Source organism: Ictalurus punctatus, chromosome 9, assembly GCF_001660625.3.
Source record: "Ictalurus punctatus breed USDA103 chromosome 9, Coco_2.0, whole genome shotgun sequence".
Classification (NCBI taxonomy): domain Eukaryota; kingdom Metazoa; phylum Chordata; class Actinopteri; order Siluriformes; family Ictaluridae; genus Ictalurus; species Ictalurus punctatus.
Genome location: NC_030424.2, coordinates 31,045,725 through 31,063,640, shown reverse-complemented (window position 1 = coordinate 31,063,640; position 17,916 = coordinate 31,045,725).

Here is a 17,916-nt window from a genome sequence, read left to right as displayed (position 1 = left end):
GTCTAGTCTGCCACACAGAATGCAGGCTGAAGATCTATCAGCTCAATAACGACCCAAAATACAAATCCAAGTCAACAAAGGAACGGCTTCAGAGGAAGTAGGATCGTCACAGTCGAGCCCGGATCTAAATCCTACTGCAGACGTGTGGAATGATTTGAAGAAGGCTGTGTACAGGAGATCCCCTCGTGATGTCATAAATCTGGAGCATTTTTACAAGAAAGAGTGGAATAAAATGATCAAATGAAGATGTGCTCAGCTGGTCGACTCTCAAGCAAAGACAGTTCTGAATTACAAGCAAAAGGTGCTTTAACTTTAAAGTATTATTTAAGGGGTGTGTATACTTATACAACCTGGTTATTGTATGTTTTTTTTTTCTTTTTCTTTTTTCCATAAAACGTGAAATTTGTTTCACTTGAAATGTTGTTGGATTCTATTTCACATTAAAGGTGCAAAAAGATCTGACATGATTTATCCTGGTGTCATTGTTTACATCACAGGAACCTGCAGTTTTACAAGGGGCGTGTAAACTTTTTATATCCACTGTATTATAATTATAATAATAATTATTGTTATATAATCATCATGATCATCTGAGCTGTTTTATGAGAATGACTCTCTCTCTCTCTCTCTCTCTCTCTCTCTCTCTCTCTCTCTCTCTCTGTGTGTGTGTGTGTATGTGTGTGTGTGTGTGTGTGTGTGTGTGTGTGTGTGTGTGTGTGTAATACCCTCTCAATGGTGTCTGAACACAAAAACAAACACAAAGCGTCAGTGATCTCGGCCTCCACACAGCAGGTGGGCTTTTACACAGCAGAGTGTGTTAGTAAGAGGGCTCTGACCTTACACGCGCACGCGCATGCAAACACACACACACACACACACACACACACACACACACACACACACACACACACACACACACACCACACACACACACACACACACACACACACCACACACACACAGAGAGATAATGATGCTGATGTGAGCAGTGAGACGGCTATTATAGCTCCTCTATTCACACCACTAATTAACAGCTGCTCGTTTGATGTGCCAATTAGCTTCAACTTAGTGAGTGAGTGTTTGTATGTGAGAGAGAGAGAGAGAGAGAGAGAGAGAGTGTGTGTGTGTGTGTGTGTGTGTGTGTGTGTGTGCTTTTTATGTGTATGTGGTTTTGGATAGACATTGAAGCACAATAATTAAACTTTCATATCATTGTGTTTAGCACTGTGCACTAAATGGGAATGTTGGGAAATAGAATATAGGACACTGGGAATACAGGACACTGGGAATATAGGAAACTGGGAATATAGGACACTGGGAATATAGGAAATGGGGAATGTAGGAAACTGTGAATATAGTAAACTGGGAATACAGGACACTGGGAATATAGGGCACTGGGAACATCGGAAACTGGGAATATAGTAAACTGGGAATACAGGACACTGGGAATATAGGGCACTGGGAAGATAGGGCACTGGGAAAATCGGAAACTGGGAATATAGTAAACTGGCAATACAGGACACTGGGAATATAGGACACTGGGGATATAGGACACTGGGGATATAGGACACTGGGAATGTAGGAAACTGGGAATATAGTAAACTGGGAATATAGGAAATGGGGAATGTAGGAAACTGGGAATATATGACATTGGGAATATAGGGCACTGGGAATATAGGAAACTGGGAATATAGGTACTGGGAATATAAGGTGCTGAGAGTAGAGGACCCTGGGAATATGGAATCCAGGGAACATGCATATTTACCCATATCTCTCCTCAGTAACATTAGTGCTCTAGCTCACATGACATTCATCCGCTGGATAATTTGATGTGTCTGTCCCATTGATATGTCGATTGCGTACTGCATGAGTGGCGTTTGCATGTACAATCTCAATTTGTTTATCATCAGGAAATGCAAAACACACAATAATAACCTTACACAGCGGTAACTTACCTAGAAATGGTGTCTAACTCTGACTTACTAAGAACAGTGGGATGCATGGAGAGATGGCCGTTTATGCATCTGTGCATTTACATACATTTCAATTTCTGCTTCCTCTTATCAATTATTCAGCAATGACTGTTGGAGTCAAAGAGGTAATCCACATGTAATAAACAAAACAGACAACACAACTGAGGGATTATGGGTGCTTGGATAACACCATGCTGGAACACATAGGACACTGGGAATATTAGACCTTGTTAATAAAGGGCCCTGGGAATATACTGGACAATAAAATTTAAGAAGCTCAGAATTTAGGACCCTGGGGTTATAGGGCAATGAAAATATAGGGCCTGGTGAATATGGCACAGTGGAACTTTAGGACAGAAGGAATATGGGACCCTGTGAATATTGCACTCTGGGAATATTGTGCCTTGGGAATATGGAACTTTGAGAATATGAGAATGTGGAAATATGGGACCATGTGAATATAGGACTCTAGGAATATAGAACCCCGGGAAATTTAGGACCGGGGATGTAGGACTTAAGGAATATAGGGCTTTGGGAATGTAGGCTCTTGGGAACATCAGACACTGGGAATATAGGACCCTGGAACTTGAACATCATTGATTACAGGATCCTGGAAATATAGGAAATATGAGACCCTGGGAATATGAGACCCTGCAAGTCTAGGACCATGGGAGTGTTGTAACCTGGGAGTATAATAACTGGGAAATCTAGGGCCCTGGAAATATTAGACAAAGAGATTAGAGGAGACAGGGAATACCACTAGATGGTGCTCCTTCTCTTCCAGTGTAGCTGTGTATCTTTTTAATAGCAGTGATATAACAGAATAACACAGATCCGGGACGTCAGAGACAGACAGAGAGGAGAGAGAGACAGACAGACAGACAGACAGGTACATACATCGACAGGCAGACAGGTAGATAAAAAGACAAACAGTAAAGTACATAGTTGACCAGACAGACAGACAAACAAACAGACAGATAGACAAGTAAGTAGCTAGACATGCAGACAGACAGATGGACATACTGTCTCTCTTTCTTTTTTTCTTCCTTTTTGTCTCTCTCTCTCCGCCTCAGGCCCACTAAGTGTAATTACCCCCCCCCCCCCCCCCCTTCCGTTTCTGATTTATCTCTGATTAACAGACCTCTGTATCTTTAACTCTCTCTCTCTCTCTCTCCATCCTGGCCGGGCGATGGATGGATGTGTCTGCAGCATATGGCACATTTTCTCCCACATAAATAATTCAATTGGTCGCCAACAAAACGGGCAAAAATTAGTCGGCTCGTTTAGCGCCGAATTTGTTCCACAATTAATCGCATTAATTTGAGCTCGGAAGGCGAGCTCGGGCGTGTTGTGTCCCGCTGACCCATGCCGTCTCTCTGTGGGATTTATACCAGTCAGTTATTTATTCTAAAATGGGTAGAATTTAATCTGTGATAAAAGAAAAAAAAGAAAAAGAAAAACACTCGAGGAGACTAAAGTCCATCGCATTCCTTATTTTGGACAAATCTGATCAAACGTGTGTCCTTCACTGAGGAGAGATAAAAACTATTCCTTAATTCTGTTCACCAGATCACTGAGAACCTGAAAGTTCAGTAACAGGGTCAAAGGTCATGCCTTTGGTCATGAGGTCATACATACAGCTCTCTCTCTCTCTCTCTCTCTCTCTCTCTCTCTCTCTCTCTCTATATATATATATATATATATATATATATATATATATATATATATAATAGACGATCTTTATGAAAAAGCTGTTTATTGGGTTATGAGGTTATTACACTCCTCACAGAGTGCAGGCACGACTGTGCAATGATTATTACTGCAATAAACACACACACACACACACACACACACACACACACACACACACACACACAATCTAATCTAACATTAACACTCAGTCACTTCATAGTGAGAGTTAGAAATGGGAATAGGTGAACCTTCAATTCAGTTCAGGTGCTGTGTGTGTGTGTGTGTGTGCGTGTGTGTGTGTGTCTGTGTGTGTGTGTGTGTCACCAAGACTGTAAGAAAAAATATATATAATCTGAACAATCTTAACACAGCCAATGTAAATATCATTTGGTACATCGAGGATTAAATTACAAACAAAACCCTAAAGTTACATTAATATTTACATGAGGAAAGTTCCTCGTATTCAGAGTCAGGTTACACACATTTTTTTTGCCCTCTAGATTCAGAGTATTAAAATCGCCTGCGAGTAGTTCACACCTGCACCGCTGACAGATTTTTCTTGAGTAGATGATACGTGAGTGAGAAGACGGCGAGCGTTGAAGTAAATCTAATATCTCGGAGTCTCGTGTATCGCCGATATATCACTGCGTGAACAGCGCTAGCTGTAATCCTCACATTAACCGCCGGGTTAATCGAACAAAACGGCGTCCACACTCGTTATTCAGCAGCGCACAGAACAGCACGTGATCCAGCGCACACTGTTCTGATACATTTTATTTATTTATTTATTTATATCGTGCTCAGACAGTTACTCGTGCGCAACCTAATGAAGCCACGAGACGCTGAATGGAGATCGTAATGTGTGTGCGGGATGTATGAGATTTTATCACTTCTAATTTGTTGAATTAATAAAATAAAGCCTGTGTGTGTGTGTGTGTGTGTGTGTGTGTGTGTGTGTGTGTGTGTGTGTGTTAATTCGATGCGCTCTGCTGTAAAGAAAGCATGCTCACGGTGTGAAGGATAATCTGACCTAGCGCTCATCTGCTACGCTTACAGAGAAACTTTAACTCCATTCATCATTTCATCTATAAACATAAAAAAAATTGTTATGGTATTATTATTATTATTAATTCCATAGTGTGTTTGAGTGTATTTATAGCCGAAACATAAATTTCAGCCTTTCATCAAACTGTCAGGTGCTGGACTTAACACTGCTCCTCATTCAGGCCGCTCGAGAAAAATTGCCTTTAAAGCGCACCGATTATGGTTGTGAAACGTGCCTAATTTTGTTTTAAAGTTCTCATACGAGAGATTTTCACGCATCCGAGGTCAAAAAACGCTTTAACGTGCTCATCATTTAAACTGCAGCGTTACCTTTTCCCCCCAGTGTCACAAACGACTCGTTAAATGATCCGTTCTAAAGGATTCGTTCTAAACTCCTCCTTTCAGAGAGCATACTCTGTTCTGATTGGTCAGACGTCCCAGTCTGTCGTGATCGGTCTAGCGCTGTCAGCGAGCAGCCGATGAAGACCAGAGGCGGGGTTTTTTGTTATGAACCTATGTGGTTTAGTACAGGAAGTAAAGTCTGGAATCACTAACGAGTCGTTTCAGCTGTTCAGAATCGGTTCCTTCTTTCGGGAGTCGATTACTCCGTTTGTCATGCGCTTTGATTTTTGAAACTTTGCAGACTTTTAACATTCACAAACAGTTACATATATAACACACTACACGAAAGGGAATATTTGAAAAACCATCATAGGTGCACTTTAATCTCAGATCAGAATCGCGAATAACTGAGACACGCCTCTGTTTTAGACTAGCTCCGCCCCCGCATACGTAACTCTCGTATAACTTCGGAAAGTTACAGTTCTGTCTGTGTCACTTTCGTTATACAACACCTCATATCACCGGACACATATTATGACGTTATAAAGTGGCAGTTGGAATTCAAATTTCCGTTTGCTGATGTCAGTGTGTGTTATTAGCAGCAGTGACAGACAAACAAATTTGTTTTATTAATTAATTTCGCTAAACTAGAGGGTTTTTGTGCAGCGAAAGGAGACAGAGATTTACTCACCCAGAATTAAGCGCATGTGTGTGTGTGTGTGTGTGTGTGTGTGTGTGTGTGAGGAGAATGTCACTTCACTTCACTGCTGGAGAATTTAACGTTGCTTTTAACCCGCGCTGCTCCGTAATTACCTTGACATTTACCCTTCATTAAATCACCTCTCTCGATTTCTCGCTTTGTGGGTGATTCTGCAGCTGAAATATAAAAATACAGAAAGTGGAGCTGCGACGTTCCGAGCCCGCGGTACGAGAACGAAGGGCAGCGGCACTATTAAACTAGTGCATGATGGGTGTGAATCAGCGGCGATGAGGCTCTGAAATATCTGTCGTTCCTCTCGTTCCCTCCGTCGCTTCCGTTATTACGGCAACGGCCCACTGGGGACTCGTCAATCACGCGCGCCCAATGGAAACTTCATCTGCATCTGAATTAGCCACATTATTCGCCAATTTAGCTCAGAGTGAACATTTTTCCATTGGAGACGGAATTAAATTAGAAAATGAGTGAGTCCTTAATTTCCAGATTATAAATCAGGCAAATATAATTCACACCTTAAGGGCGAGGACATTATCCAAAGTGACATTTTATCTCCTGATGTCCTCGTGACGAAATGTCACACAAATCTAGTCTCTCTCTGAGGCGGAAAATGGACGAGTCGGGCCCTCGGAGTGAGACGTAGCCTGACGTTGGGGACACTTCCTGCCCGCTAGCTTATTGGACATAAAAATGTGCCGAAGCCATAAACGGCGTCGTAAAAAGGACTTGTGCAAAGTGGAGAAATCTCCAGCGAGACGCTTCTTTCAATCTGAAATTAAATGTCTCTCATGACACCGGCGCCGGGGCTGAATATCGCTAGCTGTAGGGCGCTACGAGTGCGCTAGCAAGGACCTCGGATAACCCGAGGCATCGTGCACCTTTACACTAAAAGCACACGCACCCCGAACACTGTTTTTTTTTTAAAAAAAAACTCCTGAGCATTTTATTCTATATATTTAGATTATTTCTTAAAAAGCTAAGCTGGTATTGTATTTTGTATTAGCATGATGAACAGAGCTGAAATGTTATTTTTTACTATTGTTATAAACTTCTACGCACGTTTTACACTTGATCAACTCACTATGCTATTTTGATCGATTAGCGTTACACTGAACAGGCTAAAGCAGAATTAGCATTATAATGAATACGCTAAGCATAAACTAGCATAAACTGGCATTAAACATCCTAACCTAGCCTTAGAGTGATTTTGCTAACTACAAAAATGTTGTAGCTAATTACAAACTAACATGAAAGATGCTAACCCAAGCATGACCTAGCATTATAGTAAACATGCCAAAAGACACACTAGCGTTACGGTGAAAAGACTAACCACAAACTAGCATTCAGCATTCTAGCCCATAACTGAGTAACTGGGGATGAGTATTATAGTAAACATACTCACCACAACCTAGCATTAAGCACGCTAACCTTTGACCTTGTGTAACAGAGAACGTGCTAAACCACAAACTAGCATTATAGTAAACATTCTAAACACAAACTAGGATTGAAATCATGCCTTAATAACATGACATAGTATTATTGTGCATATGCTAAAACAGGAAATAGCATTACAGTAAACATGCTAACCACAGACACAACAATAAACATGCTAGCCCATGACCTAGTATTATAGTAAATGTGCTAAAACACAAACTAGCATCATAGTAAACATTAAAGGTTATGCCAGCATTATATTAGAAAATATTTCTGAGAACATCACAGGATGTCAGAATAATCTTACAGGAAATAGCCACATTTTTCTCCGATTCCATTCGGTCAGGAGTATTTATGACTGTGAAATCGTATTCTGTTCTGGACAGACAGCATTATTTGGGTTTAAAGGGTTTTATTCATATTTAATAAGGTCTAAGCACACGGTGCGGAGCTGAACCGCCTGTCAGATGTCATAAAAGCAGCGCAGGAAGGAGATTTAGAACACGAGCCATGATAATGAAAAGACTGAAACTTTACAGCGCACATATTTCACTCAGATGCTAACGCACATAGCGTAGCATAAGCCCAACATTTAATGCTAATTACTGTGGCGTCTGAACCACTAACACCTCATACTGACTCAGTTATTATGTTTGTCTATGCTTCTTCTCTCAACCAATCAGAACACACTGTACTGCTTTCGGCTAATTAGTTCCAAAAATCAAAGCAATGCTAACAATCCACTAAATGATACTGCTTAGCTAGTAAGAATGTTATTTATATAATGGTTTATTAGCAATGGAGTTTAGCATTTTCATGTAAAAACATTACGTACAATTTGTTAACACTGTTAACATTTGACACGTTAAGGTTATGTACAGTTAGCTAATGTTAGCTAGCTATAATTAGCAAAAAATGCTAACGATTAACATTCACTCATTGACAACAAGCTAGCTGACAAACCGTTTGTTCTTGTTAGCAATCAGTTTCCACCTTAAATCATTTTAATTGCATTATTTTAACCAGCAGGCAGAAAGCAGCTAGCAAAATCGAATATACTGCTAATCAGTGGTGTTACTCTGCTAGCGTACTGAATTCACCTCACGGGTAAGCTTGTAACTCAGAAATTAACCTAGTCATACTATTAAATTGGTTAAATCTAGAACTCTGGCTGCACAGTTGAATGTTTTTAGAAAGTAAATACCTCATAACCTGATCACTAATGCTAGCTGTCTAGCTTGTTGCTAACACTTTGTAGCTCGAAAAGTTCATAAAGTTCAGATTTCCCACTTCTGAGTTGAGATGAACGCAGTATTAGTTAATAACTGAACTAGCGAATAGCCTGGCTAACAATGTTACTTCCCCACTCTGCTTATTAGCAACTCAGCTAATCAGTGACTTTAGCATCAGCTTTCGACATTTATAAATATAACAAGTCGATCCGCCAACGTTATCTATTCTCATTACCACAGGCTAATTACGCGAATCATTACTATTACTGATACGAAAATGATTCATCTTTGCTAACTTTTAAATGAAAACAGTTCTTGCTAATAGGCTAATATGGACATTTATGTAACTGATTTTTTTCTCTTTTTTTCAGAGAACGTCAATTATCTACAGTGAGAAAGCAGATACGCAAAGAGGCTTAGCGGTCATGTTTGACCCTAATGCTAAAACCCCTTTTCTAAGTTGGACATAATGAACACACACACACACACACACACACACACACACACACACACACACACACTGAGAGTGTAATGGTGCCTTTTAGTCAAAGCTGCACATTAATATTAATAACAACACTTTTAAAAACATGCGCTGATGTGGCTAGTGGCTAATCATAGCTAAAAGCCTATTACAGTGCTAACTACTGTGGTGTGTGTGTGTGTGTGTGTGTTTGTGTGTGTGTGTGTGTGTGTGTGTGGAAGGTCATTTTGAGATCTTTTTAAACCAGCGTTACAGAATTTAACACCAGCAATGTACATTATGGAAATTTTCCCACTAAAACGAAGCAGGCGAGCTGTAGGCTAATGTATGCTAATTCTAACGTGTGTGTGTGTGTGTGTGTGTGTGTGTGTGTGTGTGTGAGAGAGAGAGATTGAAATATTGCATTCTGAAACAGAATACACACTTTTTAATGTAGATTTTACACACACTGTCCTGCTTAGTAACAATCACAGCTGTATTGTGTTGTTAGCATTTCCGCATCGCTAATCTCATCGTGTTGTACTGAAAGAGCAGATAAAAACAAAAAACAAAAAGAAAAACCCCAAACAAAAGTCATGGAAGAAAAAGGAATGAAGTGTGTGATGCTGTATTTGCAGGTCCACGTGTCGGTCCTTGTGTCTGTTGAGCATAAATAAAGTGTAAATATACAAGAATGAGACAGAAGTTAGCTTATTTAGCTTAACCCTTGCTAGCAGTCCATTGGTGTTCCATTCCTCTGGGAGGAATTATCGGACATTTTCAATCAGTATAAAGAAATGAATGATCGTATGGGCGCGAGTCTGTTAGAAGACGAGTCCGGACGCTGTTGGGTTTCTGTGTGTAGAGTAGCGTGACTCTGTGTTCAGCTGCTGGTGAGCAGGGTGACGAAAGGGGAATTATTTGCTAGTAAAACACTGTACACGGCTGCCAAAATAAAACGATAACATTTAAGGAAAAAATAAATACTTGTCAAAAACTGCAACTTCGCAACCTCCAACAGGCCTCTGGTGAAAAGAGGTAATATATTAGTTTATTAACTCACTAAATGAATCTAAAATCGGGGGCGCATGGTGGCTCAGTGGTCAGCTTTATATGTAGTTTACGGTTAGTTTATATTTTCTATCTTTTTTTCCCCCCCAAGTAAATATTTTATAACTGTACGTTCCTGGACATTGGAAGGTTTCATTATTTATTTATTATTTTAATAATTTTCCAATATAAGTGATATTCAGTAATTAAATAAAACTTCATACCACGTGCAGCCTAAAGAACCTGCATGGGATTATAAACAGTTCATACGTGAAAGGGTTCAAATCGAGAAAGTGAACAAAAAACAGGTAGAAGAAGGAAGAAAGAATACTAAGACTTCAGTCATGCTTGTTTCAGTCAGCGCGCGCTCTTACAGCACACACACACACACACACACACACACACGAGTTTCGCAAATGAACACAGCTTTATTATAGTTGCTGTCAATACACTGATAATAAAAAGCAGGTGTGTGTGTGAGTGAGCCGGAGCACGGGTGCGGGCGCGGGCGGGCGTGCAGGTGCGGGTGCGGGTGGGGGTGGGGGTGCAGGTGAGCGTCTACGCTCCATCGCATCACACTCTTTGAAGAGAGCGGCGCAGATGCTCGTGCGACTGCGATATTGAGTTTTAAAACTCTTCAGCACGGTGATTTGTGGCTCTGTCAGCCTCAGTATTTGTCATCCGTGTTGACGTTATTATTTATTTATTTATTTTTTCACAGGCTTAAACCCGCTGATCAGCCATTACGTCCCGTGATGGATGTGTGTTTACGGTGAAGCGCGCGCCTCCGCTGCGGGATATTATTATTATTATTATTATAAGGGGGGGGGGGGGAAACAACAAAAAAAAAAAAACACGGCGTTATTCTGTCAGATTTCAATCACGCGCCGCGTCATTCGTCATGTTGTTGTTGGCCGGTGAAGGCCACGCGGTGATGGTGATGGATGATGATCAAGGCTGCTGATTTTCGCTCGCTGTAGCCGTGGGTTGTGTCCCCCCTACGCGTCACCCCTCACCCATCGTCCCTCCCGGCCCCCCCGGGGCCCCCGGGCTGTCTCTTTAGATTTTATAGCGATCATTTATTTAAAAAATCTCCAAATACGTCTTATCACTGATGATCAATATGAACACTCCTGATAGATCTAGAGCACCACGAACCCTCTGTGTCTCGGTGTCCTGCGTTCTCCTTCAGGATCATGTCTCCTCCTTATAGAAGGACTAGAAGGTGTTTGTGGAAAAAGAATCAACATTTCATACTGCTGTTCTGGGATTCTGGATTCTGATTTAGTGAGGAATAACACACTTCGGGCCGGGCTAACATATGAAAATAATCCACACCTGACCTGGAGCAGAAGCACCACCTACTTATATATATGTATATGTATATCGCAGAGATTATGAAACTTCAGTGAATGAAAGTTGCACTTTTTAACTGTTCCTAGTTACATTTAAAGTCTACGAGACAAAGTAGACAACGTCTTAGTCAAGTGAGTGTTCTAGGACGATACACGGGTGATCGATTCTACCCTTAAAATGGCCGATGTTTTTATAACTAGCAAGGGAGTCGAGTGTTGGAGACAGAGGTTTCTTCAGTGCCCACGTTTGTTCATGTAAAGTCAAAGGTGAAGCAGCGATGAAACACCCAATTAGGAGCCCTAAATAAGTGTGACTAAAGAGTGCACTTTATTTTCCTCCCTTCCTTCCTTCCTTTCTGTGTGTGCGTGTGAAGAGACGGATTGCGCACTTTTCCGGCTGTGAGCGTCTGTGGTCGTGCGGGTCCGTGTACCTCGGCGCTAACTGTGCTTAGGGCTCATTGTTAACATAAGGCCAAATCTGTAATATAGCATGGACAATTAAGTGCACAATTTTTGTATAAATGCAAAATCCTTCAGCGTGAATAATTCAGTCGGGCCTCTCCGCCTCGTTTAATGGAGAGCGCGAGCGAGGGAGAGCTCATTTGGTTCGGTTTAATTAGATTTTATGATGTATGATATTGCTAATTCGGTGGCCAACGCGAGCTGTCATGGCCCCCATTTTTAACCATATTGAAAAATTCAAGCTTTATTATCGCCCAGCTCGCTCATTCGCCCCAATCAGAGCCGAGTAATGAGCTGCTAACCTTCTCTCTCTCTCGTCTTCTCTCTCTCCTTCTCTCTCTTTCCAAAGACCACCGCTGAGCCGACGAGTTAGCGACCGAGTTGAGACCGAAGTTATGAGCCCAAGGAGCTCGGGTGAGTGAGAGAGCAAGCGAGACAATGAGAGGAAATGAAGTGAGAAAGACAGAAAGAGAGAGAAAGAGAGAGAGAGAGAGAGAGAGAGAGAGAGTGCGTGCTGGTCTTATCGAGACCGCTTTCAGATCAACGCTCAATCCTGAAATGTTTTTAGCCGTGTGTCTCTGGCGGACACGCTAATCTCGCTTTGGGTCGTGTCTCAAATCACACAAATGCACTAGACGTTATACTCTACTCTATTCTGTGTAGACTTTTTAGAACCCATCTGTAGTGTACTAACGTCTTGTGGAAATGACAGAACAGATCATGGTACCTCAGGTCAGTAAACCGCCAGAACAGGGTTTGTTTCACACACACACACAGAGAAGGAGAGAGAGAGAGAGAGGGAGAGGGAGAGACGGAGAGGGAGAGGGAGAGAGAGCAAGAGGGAGAGAGAGAGAGAGAGGGAGAGAGAGAGAGGGAGAGGGAGAGAGGGAGAGACGGAGAGGGAGAGGGAGAGAGAGCAAGAGGGAGAGAGAGGGAGAGAGAGAGAGGGAGAGAGGGAGAGGGAGAGAGGGAGAGGGAGAGAGAGCGAGAGGGAGAGAGAGAGAGAGAGGGAGAGAGGGAGAGGGAGAGGGAGAGAGGGAGAGACGGAGAGGGAGAGGGAGAGAGAGCAAGAGGGAGAGAGAGGGAGAGAGAGAGAGGGAGAGAGGGAGAGGGAGAGAGGGAGAGGGAGAGAGAGCGAGAGGGAGAGAGAGAGAGAGAGGGAGAGAGGGAGAGGGAGAGATGGCGTGAAGAAGACGTAGTGCAGAAGGGACAGACGGAGACGAAGGAAGGCGACAGATCTGGAATGAGATTCGAAACTACAGACAGCTGAATTGGAAGCGAGTCTTTTAGCGTGTATAATTAACTGTCCGAGTGCGAGCCGAGTCCGAGATTAATGAGAGACGTTACACGCTAAAGACACGACTCACAAAAAGCCCAACAGTCTGCAGGGCTCCGGCAGACTCTGACCAGAACATCAGGGTTCTCAACAGAACATGGCCTTTTGAAGGAATGTCCCAAACTACAGGCAGAACATCAGGCTTTAGAAAAATGTCCAAAATGTACTGAATGCAACTGAAGGGTTCTCGCCAGAACGTCGTCCATTGGAAGAAACATCCCAAATCCACCACCAGTCAGGGTTCTCACCAGAACGTCAAGCATTTTGAAGAACCGGCCTTTGTACCAAAGGCAAAGCAAGTCAGAACCTGTCATGGGTCTCACCAGAACATGGGTGTTTGAAGAAATATCCCAAACCCATGTCCAGAACACAAGAACAGAAGAAATGTCCCAAATACTCAGTAAGTCAGGGTTCTCGCCAGAGCACGAACCATTTTAAGAACTGTCCCAAACTCACAGCCTGAACAATGGGCAATTGAAGAAATGTCCCAGATGCACCAAAAGGTTCTTGCCAGAACATCATCCGTTTGAAGAAACATCCCAAACACACCACAAGTCAGGGTTCTTACCAGGATGAAGAAGAAATGCCCAGACCCACGGCCCGAACAACAGGTGCGGGAAGGAATGCGCCGCAAGTCACCGTTCTTGCCAGAACCTTGACCTTTTAAAGAAACGCTCTGAACTCGAATCAAGAGCATTGGCTGTTAGAAGAAACACCTCAAAAGTTCTTGCAAGGACATCGTTCATTGAAAGAAACGTCCCAAACACACCGAAGTGTTCTCACCAGAACGCCTTTCAAAGAAACGCCACAAACAGCCTTCTGCACAACTTTCCAAACATATCCACAAGTCTGGGTTCTCTTCAGAAGATCAGGAGTATGAACAAACATCCCAAACACACAGCAAGGCTAGCTGCTACATGCTAATGTGCTAGATCTCTAATGTTAGGAATCATGTCATGCCGTAAAAGCTCGCTGCTTCAAGCGTTCATGTTTTCTAATTCTAAAAAAAAAATAATGATAATAATACTGTTAGCGTTAACTGACAGCTTTGTGATGAAGGCTAGCATAGATGTGCGAGCGTAATAATTTTAAATGACTGACTGTTGTGTGTTATAAAGTTAACTGCGACACTTTAGCACGCTAGCTAATCTAGCTGTGTCATTCATGTGCTCTGGCATTCTAGTTAAGGTTAACTGCTAAGTTTACGATGAACATTAGCTTTCTTGATTAAGTGTACTAGCATTTTAATTCTGTTTGATGCTAAAAATGATATTATTATTATTATTAAAGTTCCCAAAAATGCTAAAACAAAATCTTGATGTTTTAGTTCCCGTTTACTAGCATGAAAGATTTCCTTTGCGAGATCCTATATTTATCTTGAATATCTGCTAGCTGTCTGATGCTAGATTAGCCGTTTGAAACTGGACCCCAAGAGTGAAAGGGGATTCTCTGTTATGTGGCGTACAGTAATCCTGTTCCGGGGTCACGTCAGGCTTTAGCGTGCTAGCTGCTAAAGCCTCCGCTGCTGCTACTGCTGCTGCCGGTCCCCCATTAGCGAGGCCATTTGTATACGAGGCGGTAATTACACGGCACGAGCCCTGGGGCATACAGTGACCGATTTCACCTTTCAGAAATATACGATTCAAACACAATATAATTACGGCTGTGTGTTAAATGAGTAATGAAGTCGGCCCCTCTGCGCCCCACGATTTCCATTCCCAGGCGCCATTTGTAAATATTTCTTCGCTAATTCTCCTCACATTTATTCCCCCCGCTAGCAAGTTGAAGAAATCGATTTCAGCTTTAGCAAGCAACGGCTCTCGCAATACCGCTGAATTTCCGTGCTTCATTCTTAATTTTATTTATATATTTCATTTTATTTATTTATGGACACGCAGTCGAGGGAGCAGCGCTGAGATTTCTTTCTTTCTTTCTTTCATTCTTTCGTTTTTCCCCCTATCACTCAGTGCGTATTTATCCATTTTCAGAGCTTTCCCTCAAATCATCACTGAAGCCTCGGTTATTTTATGGCCTATTTTCAGCATTTTCTCACTCGCTCTTAAATGTGCTGTTTGGAAATAAACTTCTCCTGTGCACTCGGGGAGGGGGGGGGGGTGGGGGGTGGCGAATGGGGGGCTGTGCTCGATGGGCAATCCATCTATTTCCCCCTCTTTCTGAATAAAGTGTAGCCTTTTTATATTTGAGATGAAAATGTCAGTAATTTATTTAAGATGGATGACTTCTTACATTTGTAGCCAATAAATGAAAAATAGATGAGGCGCGCGGTTCTGGCTCGTTTAATATTTAAGGCAATATTAAAGCTCTCAGCGCGAGGGTGGAAGGAGTTTTATTTAAGAGCAATAAGACTATTGGGCCTTGTTTGCCAAGAACCTCATGCATATTGGATGTGCTTTTCTCGCTCCTGTTCCTGACACGGTACAGAAAAAGACTTAAGAGGAGCTAAAATGGCGTTGTTTCACTCCCTCGATGTGTGATCTGTGTTATTGTTTCCACCGGGAGGCGGAGGAAAGAAGATGCAATATGGCTTTAACGATTCTGTTGACTGTATGATAGTAAAAGTGTGTTTGTGTGTTCTCGTCTGTCTCACTGAAAAGCAGCTTCGCGGCGCTAAAGGACTCGTTAACACATCACTGCTAAGGATCTGGACTCAAACAGTTTATTAGCAGATTGTGTTGTTAAATAAATGGAATAATAAAATATATCTCTATCGACTCCTATCTGAGTTGCTAATGAGTTATGTTTTGTGAGCTGAGTGGAGTCCAGAGTCTCTAGCTCCAGAGCCCAAATCAAGGGCAGAGTCAGTAACTCTTCATATCAAATCAAATCAGGTTATTAGCAATGATCTCCCTGTCTGTGAAAAAGGTAGGTGAAGTTTGTATTTTAAAGAGGGTGATGCTGCATACTGTTGGATTGAGTCAAGGCAGAGGCTCTGTAGCGCTACAGCCTGAGTTGAGTGCAGAGTCTTTATATCTAGAGCCAAAGTTAAAAGCAGAGTGTCTAGGCTCCAGGTTCCCTGTGAGGATAAGCGGTATAGAAGATGGATGGATGGTGTCTAGCTGTAGACTCTAGCTCTAGCTCCTCTAGCTTTAGCTCTAGAGCCTAAGTCGAGGGTAGAGTCTGTAGAACTAGGGCCTGAGTCAAGGGTAGAGTCTGTAACTCTAGAGCCTGAGTCAAGGGTAGAGTCTGTAACTCTAGAGCCTGAGTCAAGGGTAAAGTCTGTAGCTCTAGAGCCTGAGTCAAGGGTAGAGTCTGTAGAACTAGAGCCTGAGTCAAGCGTAAAGTCTGTAGCTCTAGAGCCTGAGTCAAGGGTAGAGTCTGTAGTTCTGGAGCCTGAGTCAAGGGTAGAGTCTGTAGCTCCGGAGCCTGAGTCAAGGGTAGAGTCTGTAGCTCTGGAGCCTGAGTCAAGGGTAGAGTCTGTAGAACTAGAGCCTGAGTCAAGGGTAAAGTCTGTAGCTCTAGAGCCTGAGTCAAGGGTAGAGTCTGTAGAACTAGAGCCTGAGTCAAGCGTAAAGTCTGTAGCTCTAGAGCCTGAGTCAAGGGTAGAGTCTGTAGTTCTGGAGCCTGAGTCAAGGGTAGAGTCTGTAGCTCCGGAGCCTGAGTCAAGGGTAGAGTCTGTAGCTCTGGAGCCTGAGTCAAGGGTAGAGTCTGTAGAACTAGAGCCTGAGTCAAGGGTAAAGTCTGTAGCTCTAGAGCCTGAGTCAAGGGTAAAGTCTGTAGCTCTAGAGCCTGAGTCAAGGGTAGAGTCTGTAGAACTAGAGCCTGAGTCAAGCGTAAAGTCTGTAGCTCTAGAGCCTGAGTCAAGGGTAGAGTCTGTAGTTCTGGAGCCTGAGTCAAGGGTAGAGTCTGTAGCTCCGGAGCCTGAGTCAAGGGTAGAGTCTGTAGCTCTGGAGCCTGAGTCAAGGGTAGAGTCTGTAGAACTAGAGCCTGAGTCAAGGGTAAAGTCTGTAGCTCTAGAGCCTGAGTCAAGGGTAAAGTCTGTAGCTCTAGAGCCTGAGTCAAGGGTAGAGTCTGTAGCTCCAGAGCCTGAGTCAAGGGTAGAGTCTGTAGGTCTACAGCCTGAGTCAAGGGTAGAGTCTGTAGCTCTGGAGCCTGAGTCAAGGGTAGAGTCTGTAGCTCCAGAGCCTGAGTCAAGGGTAGAGTCTGTAGCTCTAGAGCCTGAGTCAAGGGTAGAGTGTGTAGCTCTAGAGCCTGAGTCAAGGGTAGAGTCTGTAGCTCTAGAGCCTGAGTCAAGGGTAAAGTCTGTAGCTCCAGAGCCTGAGTCAAGGGTAGAGTGTGTAGAACTAGAGCCTGAGTCAAGGGTAGAGTCTGTAGCTCTAGAGCCTGAGTCAAGGGTAGAGTCTGTAGCTCCAGAGCCTGAGTCAAGGGTAGAGTCTGTAGCTCTAGAGCCGGATTTGAATGCACAGTGTATAGCCCAAGAACCTGAGGCAAGGGCACTGTCTCTCACTCTAGAACCCAAGTTGAGTGTAATTTCACTCAGCTCAGAGTCTGAGTAAAATGCAGATTGTCTAGCACTAGAGCCCAAGTTAAAATCAGAGTACCTAGCTCTAGACTCTCTAGTTCTAGAGCCTAAGTCAAGGGCAGACTCTGTAGGTCTAGAGATTGAATTGATTGCAGAGTCTATATCTCCAGACCCTGAATCAAATGCAGAGTCTCTGACTCTAGAGTCCAAGTTGATTCCCGACTCGTTACCTCTAGAGCACGAGTCAGGTCCAGACTCTCAAGTTCTAAAGCCTGAGTTGAGTGCAAAGTCTCTTTCTCTAGGGCCAGAGTCAAGGGCAGAGTGCAGGCTCTGTTTGAATG